The following is a 22764-nucleotide window of genomic DNA, read 5'->3' as shown; positions in this document are numbered from 1 at the left end:
TGCTTTTGAAATAGTATTTCCTTTCCATTTATATTCACCTTCAATTTTGAAGATGTTTTCTCGTTTTTTCCACATAATCTATTTATTGGATGAGAGAAAAATCGAGAAAAAAATTAGGTTGTTAGTATAGAACGTGTAAATCAAAATTATTCAAGAACAACTGTTGATGGAAATAACGAATGTTTTGTTGGTACAATCGCAAAGTCATTCATGACATGACTGCTTTGGTGCACTTTTAAAGCGTTCTTGACATACACATAGATATTAGAACACGTAAAAAGAGTGGATAAGTGAGCTTGAACTATTTATTTTTTGCATGCTTGCCTGAGCATATAGTGTGGACGTGCCTTTTGTGACTAAATAGATTACACAGGGACGGTAATTTACCGCCAATTTTTTTTTGATGTTTAGAGATAAATATTCTTATATAAGGAATAAAATATAGTAGGTATTGTTTCATGCGCATTAACACATCAAATAAGTTATTCGTTTTAAACCAGATATTTATAATTAAAGATTTCAAAAGTAACACATTTATATTCTTGTGAATTTGCATGCGGTCGGTTTAAGTGACGTCCGACTTCTTGCAGGGAATACTAAAATTATCAAGTTCAAGCTATCTCATTTTAGTGTTTTTTCATCTATCTGACGATAGCCCAAATAGTAACGAGAAAAAGTGCAGGTCTAAATGTTTTGGTTTCGATTGAAGCTGATGTCACCCTAATACCTTATTTTAAACTTTTAATGACGAATCAAATCAGTATATGTCATGTATGTCAGTATATGTATAGCATTGATATGAATAATGATATATAGAAATATAACCTAGGTTGATTGTTCAACTGGCTACGTTAATATATGGTGATATATGCGTAAACATCTATAAAAAGATGAACTGGCACCTTTAGTATGTTGCACAAGGTCTAAGATAATCAAATGGTTGCCAATTTCATTTGCAAGTTTGCAAGTGAAGTCCTTTTTACATATGCCCGTTTTCGAAGTATTCAAACATTCCGACATTGAATGGGATTGTCATGTCAGAACTTCGATACATAAATAATAGCGCTACTTACACCTATATAATATATATCAAATGCCAACTGATTTTATCCAGGTTGAATAGTCATGAATAAACATGTTAATTCACATTCATATGCCCACATACGTTCGTTTCACTTGCAGGAATATACGCTAGGGAAATACGTAACATGTAAGTAAACATTTTCAGTACGTATATTTACAAAAGTTTCAATAAGCTGCTGAATCCAGATAGTTTGATAGACGTTTCTTTAAACATACCAAAAGCCTATGATGATGTTGTACGAAGAAATGTTAAGATTATTTATGAATGATTTTTGACAAGTTTCAATAAATCTTAGATTGTAAGGAATATATGTGGTACAATACACAGCAATCGTATATTTCAATAGAGAAACAAAGAAATATTGGCAAATAATATAAACTCGAAACACTGCCTGGCAGTTGCCTGAACAAATTTTGTTGAAAAATTGAAACTTTTCTCATGGTTCAATAGGTGTGGCCGATCATAATTACGATTGCGAAATGACTACTCTGCAGTCATGGCTGATTAAACATATATTTAGGTATATGAAAAACACGCATAAGAAGCATTAAGATATAACTGGAAAAGTGGAATAAAGCATACCTTTATAGGAATAATATATATTTTACAGGAAAAATAAAAAAATAAATGTAAAAAGTAAATGTAATAAAAAATCGAAAATTAAAATTCTAAGAATAGAAAGGTACTTAGCAAGTAATAGGAACAAACACAAATTACCACTAAGAACTAATTTAGGTAATTAAAGAAAAATAAATCATAAAAAGAGAGAAAAATATGAAAGTAATGAGGTAGTAACATATGGGATACAGAAATACACATCATAAAAATATACGCATAATGAGAAATGAAAAAATAAAAGAATCGAAAATAGCGGACGAACAAGTCAAACTTGGAAATATCCACATTAATTTTAAATCTGTACAACATCTAATAAAGTTCGAAGAAACGTGAGTAATTTGGAGTTCTACAGAGAAATACAATGGTCAATCATAAAATATAAAATTCTAAAATGAGTTGAATGTTAAATCATGATATATCCTGGTAAATCCTGATGAAGTTATTTTATTTACGTAGTAAGTAATATTGATTTTATTACGATTCATTTCTATTCGTAATAAAATTAAAGATGACATAAATGATGTTTATTTGTTATTTTCTCCGTTAACAATTACCGAAAACGACTACAATCCTAAATAATGATTTATCATTGAAAACCAATTTTTTATAAACGTTATATGTACTGAACACATCTCGACACAAGGTTATATTTTACTTTATTTGATTTCGATCGAAGTTTGCAGAAATTATAAGACCCCCTTCCTGGGGATAAAACTTGGTCTCTATATGAAATAAACAAATATTGAAATAGTCTATTAAAGTCTTCCTTTATTTCGAATGCACTATGTTTGTAAAGAAATTCGTAATTTATTTTTTTTTGTTATATTATAGTATATATGTTATTGTTACATAGTGTTCTCATTGAAGTTATCACTAGGGTTATCATAGAGGGGCACCAAGTTGACGTTTGGTGTATAACTTAAAAGGGGATTATGCGTGTCATAAAAGAATTCCGTGTGCGTATGATCGTCTAGTTTCATATGCGGTTGTGTGTGTTCATCTCTAATTGTTCATATGCTTTTGTGTGTGTGTTACATGCATTTTCTTCGACATATCTTACTTCATGTGTCGTCGATGTGACCCATCTGGAATTCATCTTCTCTTGAGCGGGAGACTGGTACCTGTTAGACGAAGATTTATCACTCCAAGACGATGAATAGGTTTTATAGTTTTTTATTAACCTCCCAGATGTCGACACAGAATATGGAATTAAATCTTGCTTGCTTTGAACACGTCAGCGTCCCCCACTCCCAGCGAAAGGAAAGGAACAGCTATTAAGCCGTCCGTCTTCTTCAAAGCCCAAATCCAGTCTCACAGATCTAGCTAACCTGACCACGTAACTCATACGTAATCTGGTCAGCTGACCCTCGGTTCTGGTAAACGTGTCTACACTCCACGTTTACTCACCCCTCTCTCTCTCTCTCTCTCTCTCTCCTCCATTCTGTAACATTATGTGTCCACTTGGTCTTAGCATATTCACAGAAAAAATTGATTTTTCTCCGAAGAAGCACCAATTGTGTCTAGTATAACGGATTATCAATGTTCGTACTTCTTTTGTATTAGTTAACTACACTTGAAAAATGATGCCCCGTTCCTTTTTTAACGTCAGTGTGCATTAGCCATAGTGAGATCTTATGGTGGCCGCAAATACTCTACGGTTTTGAATGTTTTGTCCATTATACTTGTAGAGAAAATATCATCATGCAAGGTTGTCGTTACAACCGACTGTATAGTGGGGCTAAATACACTCGGGGAACTGATATATTTCTCTCCAGTAGGCATTGCAACTCTATCCAGTAGGTATAAATGCTCTCTCTTGAATACATGTGTTTAATATACAATATATATCATGAGAAGCCTGTTTTGTAAGATACGTTATCTAGGTTATTAATGTTGATCGAAGGGATTCCTCGCAAGACTTAAAAGACGCATTAAAAATTACAGCTTTTGTTTTTTGTATATTGTACATGAAAAGTATACACTCTTTAAAATAACCAGCAAGGTGGAAAAAACGGTCAAAATAGATGTACTCTAAATGCTGACATTTAACTTAAATGGCTTAAACAAACGTATGTATAAGATTTCGTTTAAGTTTGTTCTATTTTACTTGCATACTCTTCCATTGGGCCATTGATAAACGCGTTATTCGGAGCTACAATTCTATTTAATATACATTTTATATAATTCTAGCAGAACATCCGGCCATGCCCGGCCGTAAATTCTGCATAAATATGATATTTTTATTAATGCAGGGTTCTTATTTATTTTGAGCAGAAATACCGTATTAAAAGTAACGTCCAATTCTTTTAAAAATAAACTAAAAAGTGAAAATAAACAGAGACATAAGCATGCGAGTAGTATGTTTTTATTAGTTCAATACAGTTCAATTCTTGAAAATGAAAATAATATTCGGGCTGAGATCGAAACCAAAACATCACAAAGTGAATCAATTTCAATAATACTTATTCCAGCTTTACACGATGTTTAAAAAGTGTTTTCAAACCTATGCATGCTTAACTTCAAAATCGCATTCGTGAAATACCTTCCAAAGAGATAAAAATCTGATAACCCCACGTAGGAATTTTTTGTCAATTTTGACCCCCTTAGCAGCATATTGCTTTCTGAATGAAAACCGATTAACATTTTTCCACATATCTGAATACCCTAAAGACTAAATTTCAACTTTCAGAGTACTGAGTTTCATAAATATCCTCACACCTATTCACACTTTTATAGATATATCAGAATACGTACCCGGCGTTGCCCGAAATAAAACCTAACGTAACATTCCTTATAAATAATGAAGTAATCAAACGAAAAGAAACCGATATATGTGCATGCGAGTACTATGTTTTAATTACTAACCATTTTTTTGTAAGTAACAAATATTCGAGCTGAGATCGAAACCGAAAGATTAAGTCAGTGAGTCAAGAACGATTATCGTTAGACCAGTTTGCAACGTTCCTTAAAACTGTTTACACATTTGTTAACCATTTTACAAACAGATACAAATCCGATGATACCCAAGTAATATTTTTTCTGTTTTGACTACTAAGAGACCGTACTTTCATTATGAAAACCGATTTTATAAAGTTTTCAACATCTTAATGCACGTTATGCCAAATTTAATGTCTGTCGATCAAATATTCGTTTTATATAGGATGAGATGGGGTTTATCTCACACACATTATCACTTTATGGATGTATAGATCATACATTATATATAAATAAATATACACAATAATATCAGTAAAACTATATTTACATTGCTTTGAGACCCAAAAAGTTGTAGTAGTTCATATAATACAAAAAAATGACTATTATTTTTGTATATTTCTTTACCATATTAACATATTGAGTTTTACATGTTTTAAAAAGCAAAGTAATATATATATATATATATATATATATATATATATATATATATATATATGTGTGTGTGTAGTATTCCGAATTTTACTGGGTTTATATAATTCAGTAATTTTTCATATACCAATAGATTTTACGTCAAAAAGATGTGGCTTAAACTGAAAGCTACAAAAGTATCATATTTTATAATTGAACATTCATATAGTGTTTTAACAAAAACCAAGACACCAAAGAATGGATTGATAGCAACAAATAGTGTATTTCATCGTTAGCTATAATTGTTTATAGATTATTCGGACAAATCCATACGTTATGTCGTTAGTAAGATTTTCACAAAAATAACCTTTCTTCAGAGTTGTTGAATAACATCACGTTAACCATAAAACGTTATGGAAATCATTTTCCTTATAAAGGAAAGAAAACAAGCGAAAATAATTTACTTATATCTCATCCTTGCCAAGCATTTTTTAAAGTTTTATATACTTACCTATTTTCATATCTCAATTAAAAAAGTAAGTTCAAACAAATTATCATTAATTGTTACCACTAATTACCTATGTCCATTTAATATGTTTTATTAGTACTATTCATTCATGTCTTAAATGTCTTCATTTCATTATTTAATTTAAATTATTTTTTTTCTAATCCGGACTTATAAATTAAGTTATATTGTTGCGGGTCTATGTTAGTGTCGAATTTCCTTTGTTTATTAACAAAAATATCGGCTAACATATTGTGTGTTTTTTAAGAAAAAAATGTTTAAAGCTAATACAATAAGGAAAGAAAGTTTAACATTACTTTATACTTAGTTCATTCTCAGGTTTAATTTAAAATTAAGGATCTCATTTGATTTTTTAATCTTTAATTCTTTATTTTCTTTCGTACGTTCCTATTAAGATTTACGATTATCGGATATTTTAGATGTAGAAAGAGAGGTGACTCTGTACGTTCGTTTAAATGTTTACTTGAATTATAAGTTACAAAACTCCTCCATGACGTTGAAAGGGAAGTAACTCAAGCCGTTCGATGTTTTAATGTTTCTTTATAGTATCTTTTTACTGATATTACCTATGTTAAGTTTTCGTAAATTCTTAATGTGCATTTATGATTTATTTATTAATTAAACTAATCCAAATATAACTAGGCTAACCTATTGAAAATATAATTTTGTAATGCATACATTAACACTGCCACTGATTTTATTACCAAAGATTTAACCTACGTTTGCCATCTAACCATAATCTTCTGAGGTTATGCGTGGCTTTAAGACAAAAATATCAATTCGCGAATGAAGTCCTTAAATACTTACAGGACATATCCCATTAATAAGTATTCATATAATAAATATATTATTTAGCTCCATGCCCCTTTTACTCCAATGAAAGTGAGAGTTTACCTTGGTTAGTAGATTAATCATTCAGAACAAGAGTAGGATTAAGAGTAATAAGGTAGGATTTTCAAGTGTTACTGATCTAATACAGTACTTATTAATCCTCATTCTTTAATTACTGATAGTTTCCATCTCAAGTTCGTTTTTGAAGGACACAATATGGTTTCTGTATCTTTCCTTAAAGACGCAACCCGTGGCTCTCTTATGTTCTGTTATTAGAGCTTATTATAGTGTTGGTTAAGTTAGCGGTGCCGGAGAAATATAGTTTTACTGAGTTCCTATTAATTATTTTGCTTAATCTATTCTCAGGTGGGTAATTTTTATTAATTATTGTGTAAATTTCCTTGGGTATGTTGGTTTGGATAGATTCGCCGAACAGAGGATTAAACCAAACCTGTATCTTGCGTCTGTTTCTCTTATTTATAGCACCTTCCTCATCATTACCTGTTTCACTCCTATCATTTATCTCCCTGTTTTCATTCCTTAGATCCTCATTAATGTATCCTTTATTAATATTGGGTTTCTTTCTTGCTCTCATTGCCATGTTGTACAATATTGTTCAGTTCAGTTTACTACTCTTACTGTTTGCTATCCTCTTGTATTCTATTTTAGCATGGTATCCCGAGCTTAGAAGAGTTTTATTGTAATATTCTTTGATTTTATCAAAAAGACACATTTTTTGAAAGTTCAGATATTCTTTTAATGCCTTTTTCATACACTTAGGATGATTCGATTGATTAGTAATATTGAATATTTTGGTTAAGTTTATGATATGGTTCACATGTGTTGTCATTTAGATTAAGAATAATGTCTAGAAAGTTTGCTTTTTTGTAATTGCTGTCTATTGTTATTTTTAAGGCCATTTCATAAAAGAACTTCTAATATTTTTCCTCGTTTTTGTCTGTAATTCGCTCGCTGGAAATAGCTATAATAGTGTGTCATCCCTATATAGCCTCTCATTTAAAACAGGTATAAGTACAAGCCTACCAAGTTAGTTACCACGCAGAGTCCGGGTACCATTGTGATGTCAAATGGCCGTCTTAATCTTTTCTTGTCCACAGCTCCCCGTTATATCTGATTAGGTTTATTCTAGCTATTTTTATAATTTCCGTCTCCAACTTGGTCACTTCCGCTTCCTCTTCGGGTAGTTTGCTTTCTCGAACAGCATATGGGAAATTGAAGAGAAATATGCATCTATGTCAAATGTAATAAATGCATTTTTTTATTTTTAGGAAGTATCGAAACACTTTATCCCTTCACTCGAAGAAATCTAGAGGTTATTTTTATTTTGAATTTTAAGGTTGGTATACTTATGTATAGTATCTTTTTACTGATATTGCCTATGTATGATGCGCACGGTGCAATTAATCTACTGCGAGGTTAATTATTGAAGTCCGGTTTGTGGTACTTCAATAAAAACGGAAGTTTAAGTGTAGTCTAAAACCTATTTCATCCTGAATATTTATTTTCTCACAGATTTTTAGTTCTAACAATTAATTTTATAGATATCATCTTCAGTTGCTTTTCTATAATTATTAAGTTCAGTTGGAAGGAGATTGTTTCGTGTTTAAAAATTCATACTGTAAATGTTCATAGTTTTATCCGCTGGAACCATAAGGTTTGGACTTTCCACTATGTTATTTAGTCTTATTAATGTTTTTTTAACTGAGGGTTTAAATACTCATGCCTTTTTTTAATGTTACACCCCTTAGCATATTTAATACGCCTACTCGAAAAGTTCAAAGGATTGCAACTGTGGCGAGCAAGTTCTGGTTTTAATCCGGTAAAGTGTACAATAGTTAATGCTGTTTTCCTCAGTAGGGTCTCTATCTAGACCTTTATACTAAGCGGATGCGTTGTTATTATCCTCAGGGGTGTTCATGGTGTGCTTATAGACCTTCCATCTAATAGTTTTGGTAAACTTTTCAACCGCCTGGATCATGTGCATTGTGTATTGCCCGTGTCCTGGAATTGCTATATTCTTTGGCGAAAAAATTATTTCCTCTGTTGAGAATATATTGGTTTTAATGGTGTATGTTTCAGCTCACAATAAAGAGCAGTCTTCTTTTTAGTATTCCGAATTTTTCTGGTTGTTTATAATTGAGTAATCATTTATATACCAATAAATTTGACTGGGTTTATATAATTGAGTAATCGTCGATATACCGATAAATGTTATATATCTCGATCTGGGAAAACAAATTTCTAAAATCTGGATCGAATCAGCAATTCATTTTACTTTTCAACAAATGGCTAATTCTGACGTTAAATTTGACAATTGCTTTTTACTCGACTAAAATGCAAATAGAGAGTTTCAGTGTGTTTAACCTATTGTCATTATTAGAAAAATCAAATGCGGGTAAACAACTAAATAATTTGTTCTGAAATATCGGACAAATTTAGCAGAAGAATGACCGACCTTTTGATCCAAACTACAATAAACATACATACACAATTAATGCAATAGTAATTCTGTGTATAACTTTATTCATTTTCCTTGCTTCTACTTGCGATGCAGCTTTTTATCGTGTTTCAATTTGTATATGTTTCTTAATTGCATCTCCATTTTTAAATGAATATCGTTCTACTTTTAGAACACGTCTACAATAGAGGCGGACAATACGTTGGATCTACGGCATTTTCAATATGGTAGTTTTTATTTATTCTATTGTAGCGATGTCGTGGTCCGAACGGAAGTTCCTAAACTCTTCAATACAGTTGCATAACAATACTGCTGGTATTAGACGTTTGGAATTCCAAAAGTAAAATAAACAAGACGAAGAAGTAAATTTGAATAAAGGGTATGAGAAACTGAAACGTCGAACATGTCGGAAAGTTTTTTTTATAGCAAATCATCTGCATAAAGGCAGGTAAAATGTAATGAGTAAAGTAAACGTCAAGAAAATATGAAAAAAGATAAAAATCACAAAGAAAATTGAATAGAAACGTTTGAACTATAACAGAAAATTTAAGAAAAAAACGAAGTATTGAAAAAGGAAAAATCATAAAAAATAACTAAAAATCATAACAATGAATTTGAAGCGAATAAAGTAGAAACATACTAATTAGAAAAGAGAAAAAAGAATGTAACAAGAATGTATATTATGATGATTTTGATAGTGGCTCATGATAATTTTGATTAAAGTGATTGTAATAATATTTGTGATTTTGATGATAATGATGTTGGTGATTACGATGATGATCGAAAGCTATGAGATCGTGCGGTCGTAGAATTATACGAATAAAATATTATCAGTCTTATTATATTTACTCACTAGGAGTTCTCACAAAGATCGTCATCAACAAGTCTACCCATACGTCTAATATTCTCTTTTTTTCATAATATTTGCAAATGGATTTGCACCATAAAATAGCCGCGTGCCATGGACTCCTCGCTTCCTATTTTTTGAGTGAATGGTTTATATACAATTCCGAAGTTTCACTTTTCTTCTTTCGATGTGTTGTTCGTCTATGTTTTGCTTTATTTCTCTTGCAGTTTACACATGGTCGTTTAGCGTCTGTAACTAAGGCGAATTAATAATTATGGGCTCACAAGGAACAGTGTAACGTGCATCCAGGAGATAAGCGCCCGCGTGTTTGCATGTTGTATGGGTACGTGGGAGAGACGGATGAGGGGAAAAAGACTTACCTCGAGACGAGCTCAGCGTTACCGACCAAAAATAGAAAGAAAGACCAAGATGGCGGCCGCCGTCTTTTGTAAATTATGATGTCTCGCAAAGTCACACGAATTCTCGGAATATGCAAATTTAGCCGGCCCAGAACGACGATAAAAGCGGGTGAGGGGAAAGACGTGAGGAGCGACGATTGAGTTGGCTGGGGAATCGTGTGACTGTTGCTTCTTGTGCCGTGTGAGGATATTTTACCGTCGTTGGAATCCGTACAGAACCGGTGTAAAAATATTATTGAATTGCTGCAACATTTATAACATCTTTTCCTGAACTTACCGTGTTAAAGAGAGAGTCGGGCGCCATCTTGAATTTTTCCTTACACATTTCTGTTACAAGCTATCTCGGCCATTTGGCCTCTAGGACTATGACCGAGTCGAAATTTGACTTAAAGCTCATACCCGAGTTTGACGGGTCCACATCCATCGTCGACTGGGTTGAAAGGGTCGAGCTGACGTGCGACCTTTGTGAGGTGAAAAGGGTACACACTGTGATTCCCCTGAGATTGGCTGGGGGTGCCTTGAGTGTATATCAGCAACTCAGTGCTGCCGAAAAGGGAGATGTCACCGCAATTAAAGCTGCGCTGTACAAGGCATTTGCCATGGATCCTTGTACGGCCTATGAAAATTTTGCTTCCCGAAAACTTCTACCGGAGGAAAGCGTGGACGTTTTCTTCGCTGCGTTAAAGAAACTCGCAGTTCTGTTCGGTGGAGGGGTGTCGGAGCGGACGCTCGCGTACGCGTTTCTGGCGGGCCTTCCCACTCGGGTGAAGCAGCTACTGAGAGCCTCAACCAGCGTTTCAACAACGACCATGGAACACTTGATGGAACGTGCTCGAGCCATCATCAAAGATGAGGAGGACCTGGGGGAACCAGTTGTGATTGCGACACAGACAGGCCAGATTGGCGCTCGGGAGATTCCGAATCAGAACCCTGCAAGCAATGGGAAATGTTTTCGCTGCGGCCGACGCGGACATTTTGCAAGGAATTGCACCAACAGGGGGCGTCTGCGCTGTTTTAAGTGTGGCGGTTTGGGGCATCTTGCCCAAAACTGTGCAGGAAACGTATCAGGGGAGAGGACGTCAGCGCCGCCCTGCTCCCCGAGCAAAATTTGAACAAGGCGCAACCAGTGATGACCGTCTACGTAAACAGGATACCCTGCTCAGCACTTCTCGACTCGGGCTGTTCGCATACTATAGTGAGCGCCAGGCTGTGTCCAAGTTGGACTAAGAGGAAGATCAAAGTCACCACGATAGGAGGCGAGACCCAGACACGCTGTGGAGCTGGAACTGTCAAGATCTACACGGACACCGGTACAGCCACTAAGATCAATGTGCTCGTGACCCAAGGAAATCTCCTGGGGTTTGACCTGTTGCTCGCATACGATGCCATCAAGGCGCTGGGGGGAGTCGCAATTCATCGGGATGGAAAGGTGCGATTCTTGGAGGCTCCAGTGTGTGCAGCGCTCAATATCGATCGGCCGGATTTTACAGTGGACTACGACTCGCGCAAGAGGGCCTGGATTGCATCTTGGAAGTGGACCGAGGGAATGGCACCGACTAAACTCAAGAATGGGGTTGCAGAGTACCCTATACCCAGTGAGGCCTGAGCAGAATACGAAAGGGAACTAAAGGTGTGGATCCAAGATGGCTGGTTAATCCCCTACCCTGAGGACAAGCTTGAGCCTCCCAAGGGCGTAATACCCTTGATAGCAGTAGTCCAGCATAACAAGTCGAAAGTACGGCCCGTGCTGGACTATAGGGAGCTTAACAAGCATATTGAAGCCTACACTGCCGATGCTGGCGTATGTGCCAGTAAGTTGAGGGAATGGCGTCAGAAAGGCACTAATGTCTCGATATTGGATTTGCGAAAAGCCTATTTACAGGTGCGAGTTGATGAGACGTTGTGGCCGTTCCAGACAGTTTGGTTCCAGGGGCAGAGGTACTGCCTTACACGCCTTGGCTTTGGCCTAAATGTGGCACCACAGATCATGAAGACTATTGTCAACACAGTATTGTCCCAAGAAAAGCCCATGAGGGACTCAACGTCAGCTTACATTGATGACGTATACTTCAATGAAGATGTACAGTCTGCGTCGTGTGTCAAAGAAAAGTTGGCTCAGTTTGGTCAGGGATGCAAGAATCCCGAACGTTTAAGGGAAGGAGCACGTGTATTGGGATGGGATGTTTATGAAGAAGATGGCACCCTACAATGGAGGCGTGGCAGTGAAATTCCAAGCATCCCCAACCTCGTTACAAGGCGGACCGTTTTTTCTTGGTGTGGAAAACTTGTTGGTCACTTACCAGTCTGTGGCTGGCTCCGCGCAGCTGTTTGTGTGATTAAACGCAGAGCAAATTTAACAACCAAGGGTTGGGATTACATATCCGATGATGTCCTACTAACTCTGATGATTAAAGATACACTGGAGAGAGTGAACAAGAAGGACCCTGCCTGTGGGCGGTGGTGTGTTAACGGAGACAACGTAGGTGTGTGGGTTGATGCCAGTCCTTTGGCGTTGGGAGTATCGTTGGAGCAAGGAGGAAACGTGTTCGAAGATGCGTGTTGGCTGCGGCCCGTAACAGATTCTCAGCATATCAACCTGGCAGAGCTGGACGCTGTTGTAAAGGGGGTAAATCTGGCCCTGCAGTGGCAGTCTAAGAAGTTGACCTTGTACACAGATTCTCTCTGTGTCTACCACTGGGTGTCTGACACACTTTCAGGACGGACACGAATCCGTACCAAGGCAGCAAGCGAAATGTTAATACGGAGAAGGCTAGACACGCTAAAAAACCTGGTATCTGAGTATGGGCTATCACTGAGTGTCACTCTGGTGCTCTCACATTGTAATCGTGCTGACCAACTGACCCGTGTACCTCACAAATGGTATGAAGCCGCGAAGATGGGAATGGAGATTACTGCTCGATCTTGTGCAGTTGCAATCGACCCATGTCAAATACAATAAATTCATGCACAGAGCGGACATCCGGGTATCAAGAGGACCCTTTATTTTGTGAGGCGCGCATACCCAGCAGTGACCAAGATGGATGTCAGACAGATCGTCAGAAATTGTGAGGCTTGCCAGTCTATTGATCCTGCACCAGAGCGATGGCAGAGGGTCACTTGGAAGTTGAAAGTATGTGGCAGCGGCTGGCCATGGATATTACCCATTACAGTGACAAGACCTTTCTAACTCTCATTGAGTGCGGGCCTACAAGATTTGCGGTGTGGCGGCAGATGACCAGACAGGATTCAAAAAATGTTGTTCGCCACCTATCATCCATTTTTTTTTGAGCGAGGTGCGCCGGAAGAGCTCCTGACTGACAATGATGCAGCGTTTTGTAGCCAACAAGTTCGGCAGTTGTTAGATCAGTGGGGCGTCCGACTACGGTTGCGATGTGCGCATGTGCCGTCAGGAAATGGCATTGCTGAAAGAAGTCATCGCAGCATCAAGAGAATTGCTGCCAGGAAGCTATGTTCTATTGCGGAAGCCACATATTGGTACAACATTACGCCAAAGGACGGGACGTCCCCTTCAACCGGACCTGCAAATGATATTTACACGTACCGAGTCGGAGTGAAGGGAATCAATACTACGCAGCCAACCGACAAGGGAACATATAACAGATATGTATTGGGAGATCCAGTGTGGGTGCGGCCCCCAGGAAATCGGTGCACCGACAAGTTTAAGCGAGGACAAATATCTGGAGTGATTAGCCAGCAGTCTGTTTTGGTCGATGGAACCCCACGACATGTGCGAGATCTTCGCCCAGCTACCGAGGTGCGTCACACGACTACAGAAGAAAGCAGTGAAGCGTCTAGCGATGAGCTGCCGATGCACGGATTCAGTGAGCCCCTTCCAGAGACTGATAGCGATACTTCATCTGATAAGGCGGAACCAGATCGAGAGCCCTAATCTGAAACAGTGAATGTACCTCTTCGCAGAAGCACACGCACTAAAATGCCATCCCCCATTGCTCTCTATGTGATCATTCTCGGTCTTTCAGTCCTTATTGGCCCTTCTCAGCTCTTTGGTGTCACTTTTTAATTGGGAGGAGCGGTGGTGAAACTACGGGGGGATGCATGATGGGGGGGGTGCAGAACATGTAGATATGCACCTTGGGTGTTCTTCATTCCCTGTAACGCTTATTCGTTATATTGTCTTCTTGTATTGTTCTCAGCATTCAAGGGGTTTCCTTATTGTTTAAGTCGTTTTCATTATCGTTAGTCGTTGTACATTTGCAGTTATTCCTCTGATTCCAATTTCTGACAATCTTTTCTCGAAATTTTCGGAATTGTTCCTAGTGCTCCTAATATTATCGATACTATTTTGATTTTCTTCATCATCCAACTCCCTTTTAACTCTCTGGTTAACTCTGTGTATTAGCTTCGTTTCTCCTTTTCTTTCATACTCACCCTGTGGTCAGCTGAGCCAGCAAAGTCTACGATGTGACCGGATTTTTTTTCTTGTAAATTATAACGTCATCTGGTCTTCTTGCTTGGATGGGTTTGTCCGTCTGTATGTCCATTTCCCATAGGATTTTGTTGTTCTATCTGAGTGCCTTTGCGGATTTATGCTTGTACCATTTGTCTGTAAGCTCAAAATGCAGTCGTTTGCACAATTCCCAGTGCACAGCCCTCCCCACTTGGTAATGCCTTATTTGTATCCCTTTTTAGTCAGTTTGCTGCATTCACTTACTATATGGTTTATCGTTTCGTCTATTTGACCACTGAGTCTGCATTTTCTGTTTTCTTGTGTTTTATCGATTCCTGCTTTGATATGGTTTGTTCTTATCGCGTTATCTTGTGCTGCAGTTATTAGAGATTCAGTTTCTCGGTTTATATGTCTTTTTCGCATCCATATCCAGGTGTTTTCGTTATTCTCATCTTTTGTCATTCTTATGAAGCTTCCGTGGAGCTGTTTCTCTTCCCACTTCTCTTTTCTCGTTTTGTCAGTTGTCTCTCTCTCTCTCTTTTCTGTTTTGTTGTTTTTTCAGTCTCCCGCTGCCATAATTACCTTTCAGTGTTTTCATTATGTATTATTCTAGTTCTTTTTTCGTCTCCTTCACACAGTATTCTATACAGATCAGTCCTGTCCTGCCAGCTTTCCTTTTCACGTAGAGCCTGTCAATATCGTCCTTTTGGTGTAGTGCATTATGCATAGTCACGAGTTTCCTGGTTTTCTGGTCGAGTTGTCTCAATTCTTCTTTTGTTCACTCTATAAACGGTCCCGAGTATCATAGTAGTGATACTGCCCATGTATGTATACCTTTTGTTAGGTTTCTGCTATATAGTTTCGTTTCCAGGAGTTTTCTTGTTCTCCTGAGGTATTTCTTTCCATCTATCTTTTTTCATTTCTGTTGCTCTGATGGTGTCCGCTTCCAGAATTTCCAAGTATTTATAGTTGTCTTATTCCCCTAGTGCTCTCATTTCTGTTTGGCTGGGCGGTTCCATGCCTTCTGTCGTTTCCAGTTTTTCCTTTCTTATAACTAGTTGTGCGCACTTTTCCATTCCAAATTCCATTTGGATATTTTGACTGAAGATCTTGGTAGCGTTAATAAGTGTCTCTAGCTCCTTTTCGGTCCTTGCAAAAGTTTCAGATCGTCCATGTACATCAGGTTGTTAATTTTTCCTCTTTATTGGAGAACTTGTATCCCGCATGACACTTTCTCAGAATACTGTTCAAGGGCATCATGGCTATGACAAAACGTAGTGGTGATAGTGAGTCTCATTGGAAGATGTCTCTTTGTATGTTAATTTCTGTCATGTGGTGTCCATCAGCTGTCAATTCCAGACTCCATGTTATTATTATTATTATTATTATTATTATTATTAGCAGCAGCAGCAGCAGCAGAAGCTCAGAAGGCGCGTTCACATAGGCCATGAAAGATATCTCCTTGAAAACAACCTTCACTGTTCCCTGGAACATTTCTGATGTGATATCTTTTTACTGATCTGTTCTTATTGTCGATTTTATACTGACAGTGGAATCATAATTAAGAACTATACGCTGTTATTATCCCTGTCGAATTTTCTGCAAGACTCTGTCGTTTAAACCAAGACAGATTTCTGAAGCACACCAACATTTTAATGGGTCTAAATTTCAGTATTATCTTATTACCCTCCCTGGTCTCTCAATCACAACATGTACGGCTTCTATCATCTTAATCTTTCACACGCTTCTCATCTTCTTTTTTAAGTATTTTCTGGGTGTCTTGTCTTTTTTTCTCTTAAAATTTCACAAAATTGGTACTGCGATAACAATGCTTCTTTATTGTCTTACTTTTCTGTTAACAGGGTTAAACTTTGTCAACCTGCTAAATCAAATTACCTCGGTTGTTCACATTATTTCTACTAACACCTGTTTGGAACAAACATGTAATACTAATAACTACATACAAACCAACTATTCTTGTATATATTCCAAGAGACGTTTCTGTTCAAGTTGCCATTGCGGCTTTCGTGTTTTTTCAGATACCTTTACACAATTACTTATAGTCTGATGTACATTTTCACCATTCTAACTTCAAAGCCGAAATAGATTACTGTCAGACATTTCATCGATGTGTTACTTAACATAATTTGTTTTGAGCGATTGTTTCCTTCTCTATATTCGTTCGCTCGATTACAATTATAAGAATGTTCGCACATCCCATACCAGTTTTTTTCTAGTTGGTGATGTGTTATTTTAAACTATTTTTTGTGAGCATGATGCACATCTATATTATCCCGGCATACTGCTTTCATTTTCAAATATAACTTTCCAACATCAATATTTAGATAAAAATCTTAATTTAATGTAATCGTTTTCCTTATATTCCCGCGCATACATGCTTTTTTACTGAATAAGTATTGCTACTGCCAATGTTTTTTCTAAGGATGGTGTATTTCCTTATTTAATGCTGACCTCAGCAAAAAATAAACGCGGTTTTATCTAGTATTGCTTTTCCTTATTTTTCTCATTTTATCTTTTATTTTATTCCATCATTTCTAAAAAGATGTAACTGTTATCAAAGCATGTTGACATTTCCCTATGAAATAGCTTTATAAATTGCTTTGCACAAATATTTACTCTTTTTCAGGACACTAAATTCCTTCAGGTTAAACCCCATGTATATGCAATTACTGACGATGTATTTAGTCCTCAAAACTACTTCCTCGATTTCATTCTTTACATACAACTTTATTCGTCTATATATCATAAACGGTTTACCAGGTATTACTTCTTCACACACTCATAACACGTATTTAACCCATTATACGAAAGCGACATGGATAGCCTACGCAAAGCTAACATCAATGGCAACATGGATTCCTTATGAAAAGAACGAATCTCATTATACGAACGTATTTATCAGTTTCTCCTCTTTTATATTAAAAAAATACACATTCCATTGTTTCGTAATTCCTTTTGAGAAATCACGCACAATAACCGCAATTCCTAATATTTCCACACATTTCTTTATTAATATATATGAACTCAGATCATATGTATTCCGGTTATTTATCCATTATAGAGGCTGAGTTCGTAGTCTACTATTAGAAGTCTTACATATTGTTCTATTTACAACAATTGAACTTTGCTTCATTTATTAAATTACGTCATTTTTTTCTATGTAAGATCTTTTTTCTGTTATTGATATAAAGGACTCTAATCTGTTGGAATTTTTTTTGAGCAGGGCCCACATCAATAGACGACAGCTGAAGGTTAAATAGATATTACCATTATTCTTTTTAACGTATCCTTTCGGCAAATCATTCTTGGTGTATACGTGCCCTATTAAATAAATATATCTACTCTCAATATTCCGTCAATATTTGATGCTATCCTCTCAGGCAAGTTGGCAAGTTCTCTCAAATTAATATCCATGTAAACATGGTTAACTGGTGTCTTATTCAATTAGGAATCTACCTGCTTTGGTTGTATAATTTATTTTCACATCCTGAATTTGCATGTACTTATTTCTATTGAATCTTTCAAACCATGACGCATCAAATTCCTTCTGTTACATTTCTATTAAACTTAAAATATCACACTGAAATTATGTTGCCTTCTGTCCTAATTTGCTATTGCATATGCGCAACTTGATATCCTTGATATGTGGGTATAAGTTTTTGCGCAAACTAAACAAACAACGCTGTTTAAACTGTTTTGTTTACTCTTCCAATCTGTTCAGTTTTGCATGTATTGCTTTATTTCCATTCGTGATTGTTCTTATACTCTTTTACCTAACTCTTTAATTTATACTAAATGGTTTGACTTACTGTGCCTTTCTCAGATCTAATTGTAATTTTAACTTTCTTCCAGACAAGTTATAATATTCCCCATATATATATATATATATATTTATATATATATATATATATTTATATATATATATATATTTATATATATATATATATATTTATATATATATATATATATATATATATATATTTATATATATATATATATATATATATTTATATATATATATATATATATATATATATATATATTTATATATATATATATATATTTATATATATATATATATATATATATATTTATATATATATATATATATATATATTTATATATATATATATATATATATATATATGTATATTCGAGAAGCATTTCCAACAGTCCATCCTCGATATGTATGTTGAAAACTTAGTCGATTCATCATAACACCCTTTTAGGAGGAGATTAGGTTTAATCTGCTTACGTCATATTCCATACCTAATATATCTTCTATAATATAAAGCTGAATTCCCTCTGTGTGTCTGGTCACGAATAGGCTCCTATATGGTTGACTATTTAAAAAAAAAACGATTACATATGATGATAGAAGATGTATCGAGACACAGCAATGGGTATGTTTGATCTGGGAGAACGGTGGTTCATTAAAATTGTAGGATCTGCGTTCGCACCTTGTCCACAAAGTATGGAAATAAAAAAAAAAATTAAAAAGAAACGTTTACAAATGTTTTTGATATAGATGTACATAAGAATACTTTGATAAGTATGTTTTAACTTAAATAGGGATGATATAATTAAATGGTGGGGGCTGCGTTCGCGCTTGGCATGCATAGAATGAAAATAGGCACACACTTTAATAAAGCCTTTTCATATCTATCTGCGTAAGTATACTTTGATAATTATGTTGCAGTTTGAAGTAATATCGTATAATAAAATTATGGGGTGTTCGTTCGCACCTGACCTCCATAGAATGGAAATATGTCACAAAGTGTAACAAGGTTTTATTTATAGATCCGCAGCATATTGTGGCAAGTGTTTCAGTCTAAACAGGTATGGTTATAATAAATTATGGGGGTTATCTGTTTTATTTTTACTTTCATCATATTTTGCTTTGATTTTGAACCCCCCCAAATGCAACCCAAATTTACACCCCTTCGTTTTCATAACCTATCATATTTTAATAAATCAGAGTCCATTTTCTGTAGGCTGTTTTTGAACCCACTCAACGCCGGGTACTTTGCTAGTATATATATTTAACTTCAAAAAATGTGTTTTAATTCATTGAATCACAAAAAATTATATTTATCAAATTTTAGCGATTCAATGAATTTAAGCACATTTTTGGAAGTAAAATGTTTTAGTTTCATATCAAGGATTTTTATTTTTCTTTCTAAGTAAGGCAAAGAATTCATTAGAAATTTTATCTCCGTATCCTATAAGATTTCGATATTTACGATTTCTTCAGAGGAGAAAATGTCAGCAAATAGATGGTTGACATCGAAACCCTGTAGGATAATGAGATACAATTTCTAATGCATTCTCTGTCTTACTTAGAAAAATAAAAATCTTTGATATGAAACTCAAACATTTTACTTCATTTTTTTTAATTCACTGAATCACTAAAAGTTGAGTTATTTGCTCTATCTTGTATATCCAGCATTTCTTATTTAGATGGGATAATACTTATAGAGTATTACTGCCAGTAAGGTTTGTTAATCTTATATTCACAGGTTTCCATACCAGCTGATTGTTCGATAATTTCATTCTGAATCATATATATATATATATATATATATATATATATATATATATATATATATATATAATTTGAGGTTGCTATTTTCCAAAGTGAAATATAAGGAGGATAATACGAGAGTGTTCAATACAGAAGTTGGTAAATACTGGTAGACCGAAACATGCTCATGACAATGTAGCAAAAAACTACTGGCTATGTAAAGACAAATATATATATATATATATATATATATATATATATATATATAATTATTTTTTTACTATAATAATTATTAAATACCTACAGACACTAGTGTTTCATCCTTTCGAGAATCTTCAGTGCAGGGTGTCACGAATAATACCAGTCGAACGATTCGAACCCCGCATCACGAGACATCTCTGGCTCGGTTTAGCGAAGACCTAATCCATTCGGCTACGATTAACCGGTGAAATAACGTCGAATATATATATATATATATATATATAAACATTTGCAAACGGATTTGTACTATCAAAACAGTTGCATGTCATAGACCTTTCGTCAATATTCATCTGTTAAAACATGTACATGCGTTGGAGATTAAGTGTAACTCTCGTTTTGTGAAAGAAACCCCCTTTATCATATGTGGTGATTTTATTAAATTAAAGATTAAATTTTATTAACTTTAAAAACTAATTTCAAATAATTTTTTATACATACCTTTAATAGTAAAACCAAAAAAATAAGTTCTCAAAATTATTTTTTTAAATTTAAAACTTTTTTATTTCTCTCAATATCGATTACAATGTAAAATTGGAATTTATTTCATCGAAATAAAGTTTAAAATTTCAACTTTTTCAAGTTTTGGTTGGGGTGTTATACTGATGAGCTTAAATGAGACTTTTACAGAAATGTTCGTTTTTATGGGATGAAACAGTGAAAGAGTGAATAGGGGAGAGGTGCGAGAAGAGCGGGGGGAAAAAGAAAGGAAGGGAACAAGGGGGAATGTGGGAGGGGGTGTTGGTATGTCGGTAATGTTTTAGTTTTGGAGTTTAAGGAACTTGTCGGGGAGGGTCTGGGAAGTTATTTTCTCGTGTGGCTGAGGGAATAGGTATATATAGAGGGGGAAGGGATACGTGGGGGTAGGAGGAGGGGGTTACTTTAAAATTCGAGCCTTAATGTTAAAGTTTTTGGCGTCTTGTTGGTGAGATGATTTCTTGATAAGTATGTCTTGACCTGTTGGGTGTTCGCTTAGGTTCGGAGTCGGGGGTGGTGGCTATGACCTGGTTTATTTATTTAGTTTTTATTTGTTCTTAATTGTTTGAAGAGGCTTAGCTAGGGGCCACGCGCGAGAGCACGGACATGCGCACGTACACACATATATACTTAAAGAAACGTTCACATGTACACATACATTTTCGCCCTGGCGTGCAAATATATGCACATATGTGCGCATGCATGCATAGATACCCGCGTCGCTCCCGCATACGTCAAATTTTCCTTAAGGTGCTAAAATTGGGTACGTGTTCGAAAGCATGGATGTGCTCATACACCGATAGATACACACATCGACTCCCCTACCCACAAATGGGCGTATACACGCGCCCATTGCGCGCATATTGATTCAGGCATACCTGCATCCCCACGCACACATGCAAGCGCATGTGCAGACACAGATACCAATACTCGTGAACACATACATCGACATATATACACAGCTGCACGCTCTCACACACGTATGTGGACAGCAGGCACATACACTCTCACATCCACACACTTATACATAGGTACGTGTACATATACATCGGTTCCCCATGTACACACGGACGCACACGTGCGTGTACACACACACACCTAGTTATACAGACAGTTATTGGTACAAGAGTATTGAGCACTTTCTTCAGTTTGTAATTATTACCATTTCTACTATATATATATATATATATATATATATATATATATATATATATATATATTGTGTAAAACTTGTAATTACTAAAAACCTGGAGAGAGTGCTCAATACTATTGCAGAGCAAATATATGTTTTATTTTTTATTACCGTTTTATCTGTTTGGTTACATACGTTTCGGATGCTGGACCGTGTTTACGATCTAACAGCCTCGTCAGACCTTACAGAAATGGTTGGTTAGCATTAGGCATCATTTTTTTAGGACGAATACGGGGGGTGGAAAGGGAAAGAAAAAGGAGGATTTTTTTTTTTTTGTAGGAGATAATAGAGGGGAAAGCCGGGTAATGACAATATTTCAGTATTGAAGTTTAAAATATATTAGGTTATATTGTGTGTTTCAGATTAGCAGATTCAGGTAGGCTTGGGTGGATATATGTGGATATAGGGAAGGGGGAGAGGATGGTAAATAGAAAGGAGAGGGGGTAATGAGAGGAGGGAGGAAATAGCAGTTTCAAGTTTTGGGGTTTAAAATTTTGACTACTTTTTTCCCCTTATTCGATAAGGTATATTAATTAGATGAGAGGGAGAGAGAGGGAGATAGTTAAATGGTAGGAAAGGGAGGGAGGGTTAGTGTGGTTGCCATTTTTGGCAGTTACAGAGTTACATTTACGGGTTTCCTTGTCGTTAATCATTTTATAGTGGGTTGTTTTTAAACAGTTAAAGGTTAATACAGACGTTGACGCACGCATAAAA

The sequence above is a fragment of the Euprymna scolopes genome, chromosome 3 (assembly GCF_053919585.1).
Source record: "Euprymna scolopes isolate OS-2025 chromosome 3, ASM5391958v1, whole genome shotgun sequence".
Lineage (NCBI taxonomy): Eukaryota > Metazoa > Mollusca > Cephalopoda > Sepiida > Sepiolidae > Euprymna > Euprymna scolopes.
Note: the sequence above shows the minus strand (reverse complement) of the source record.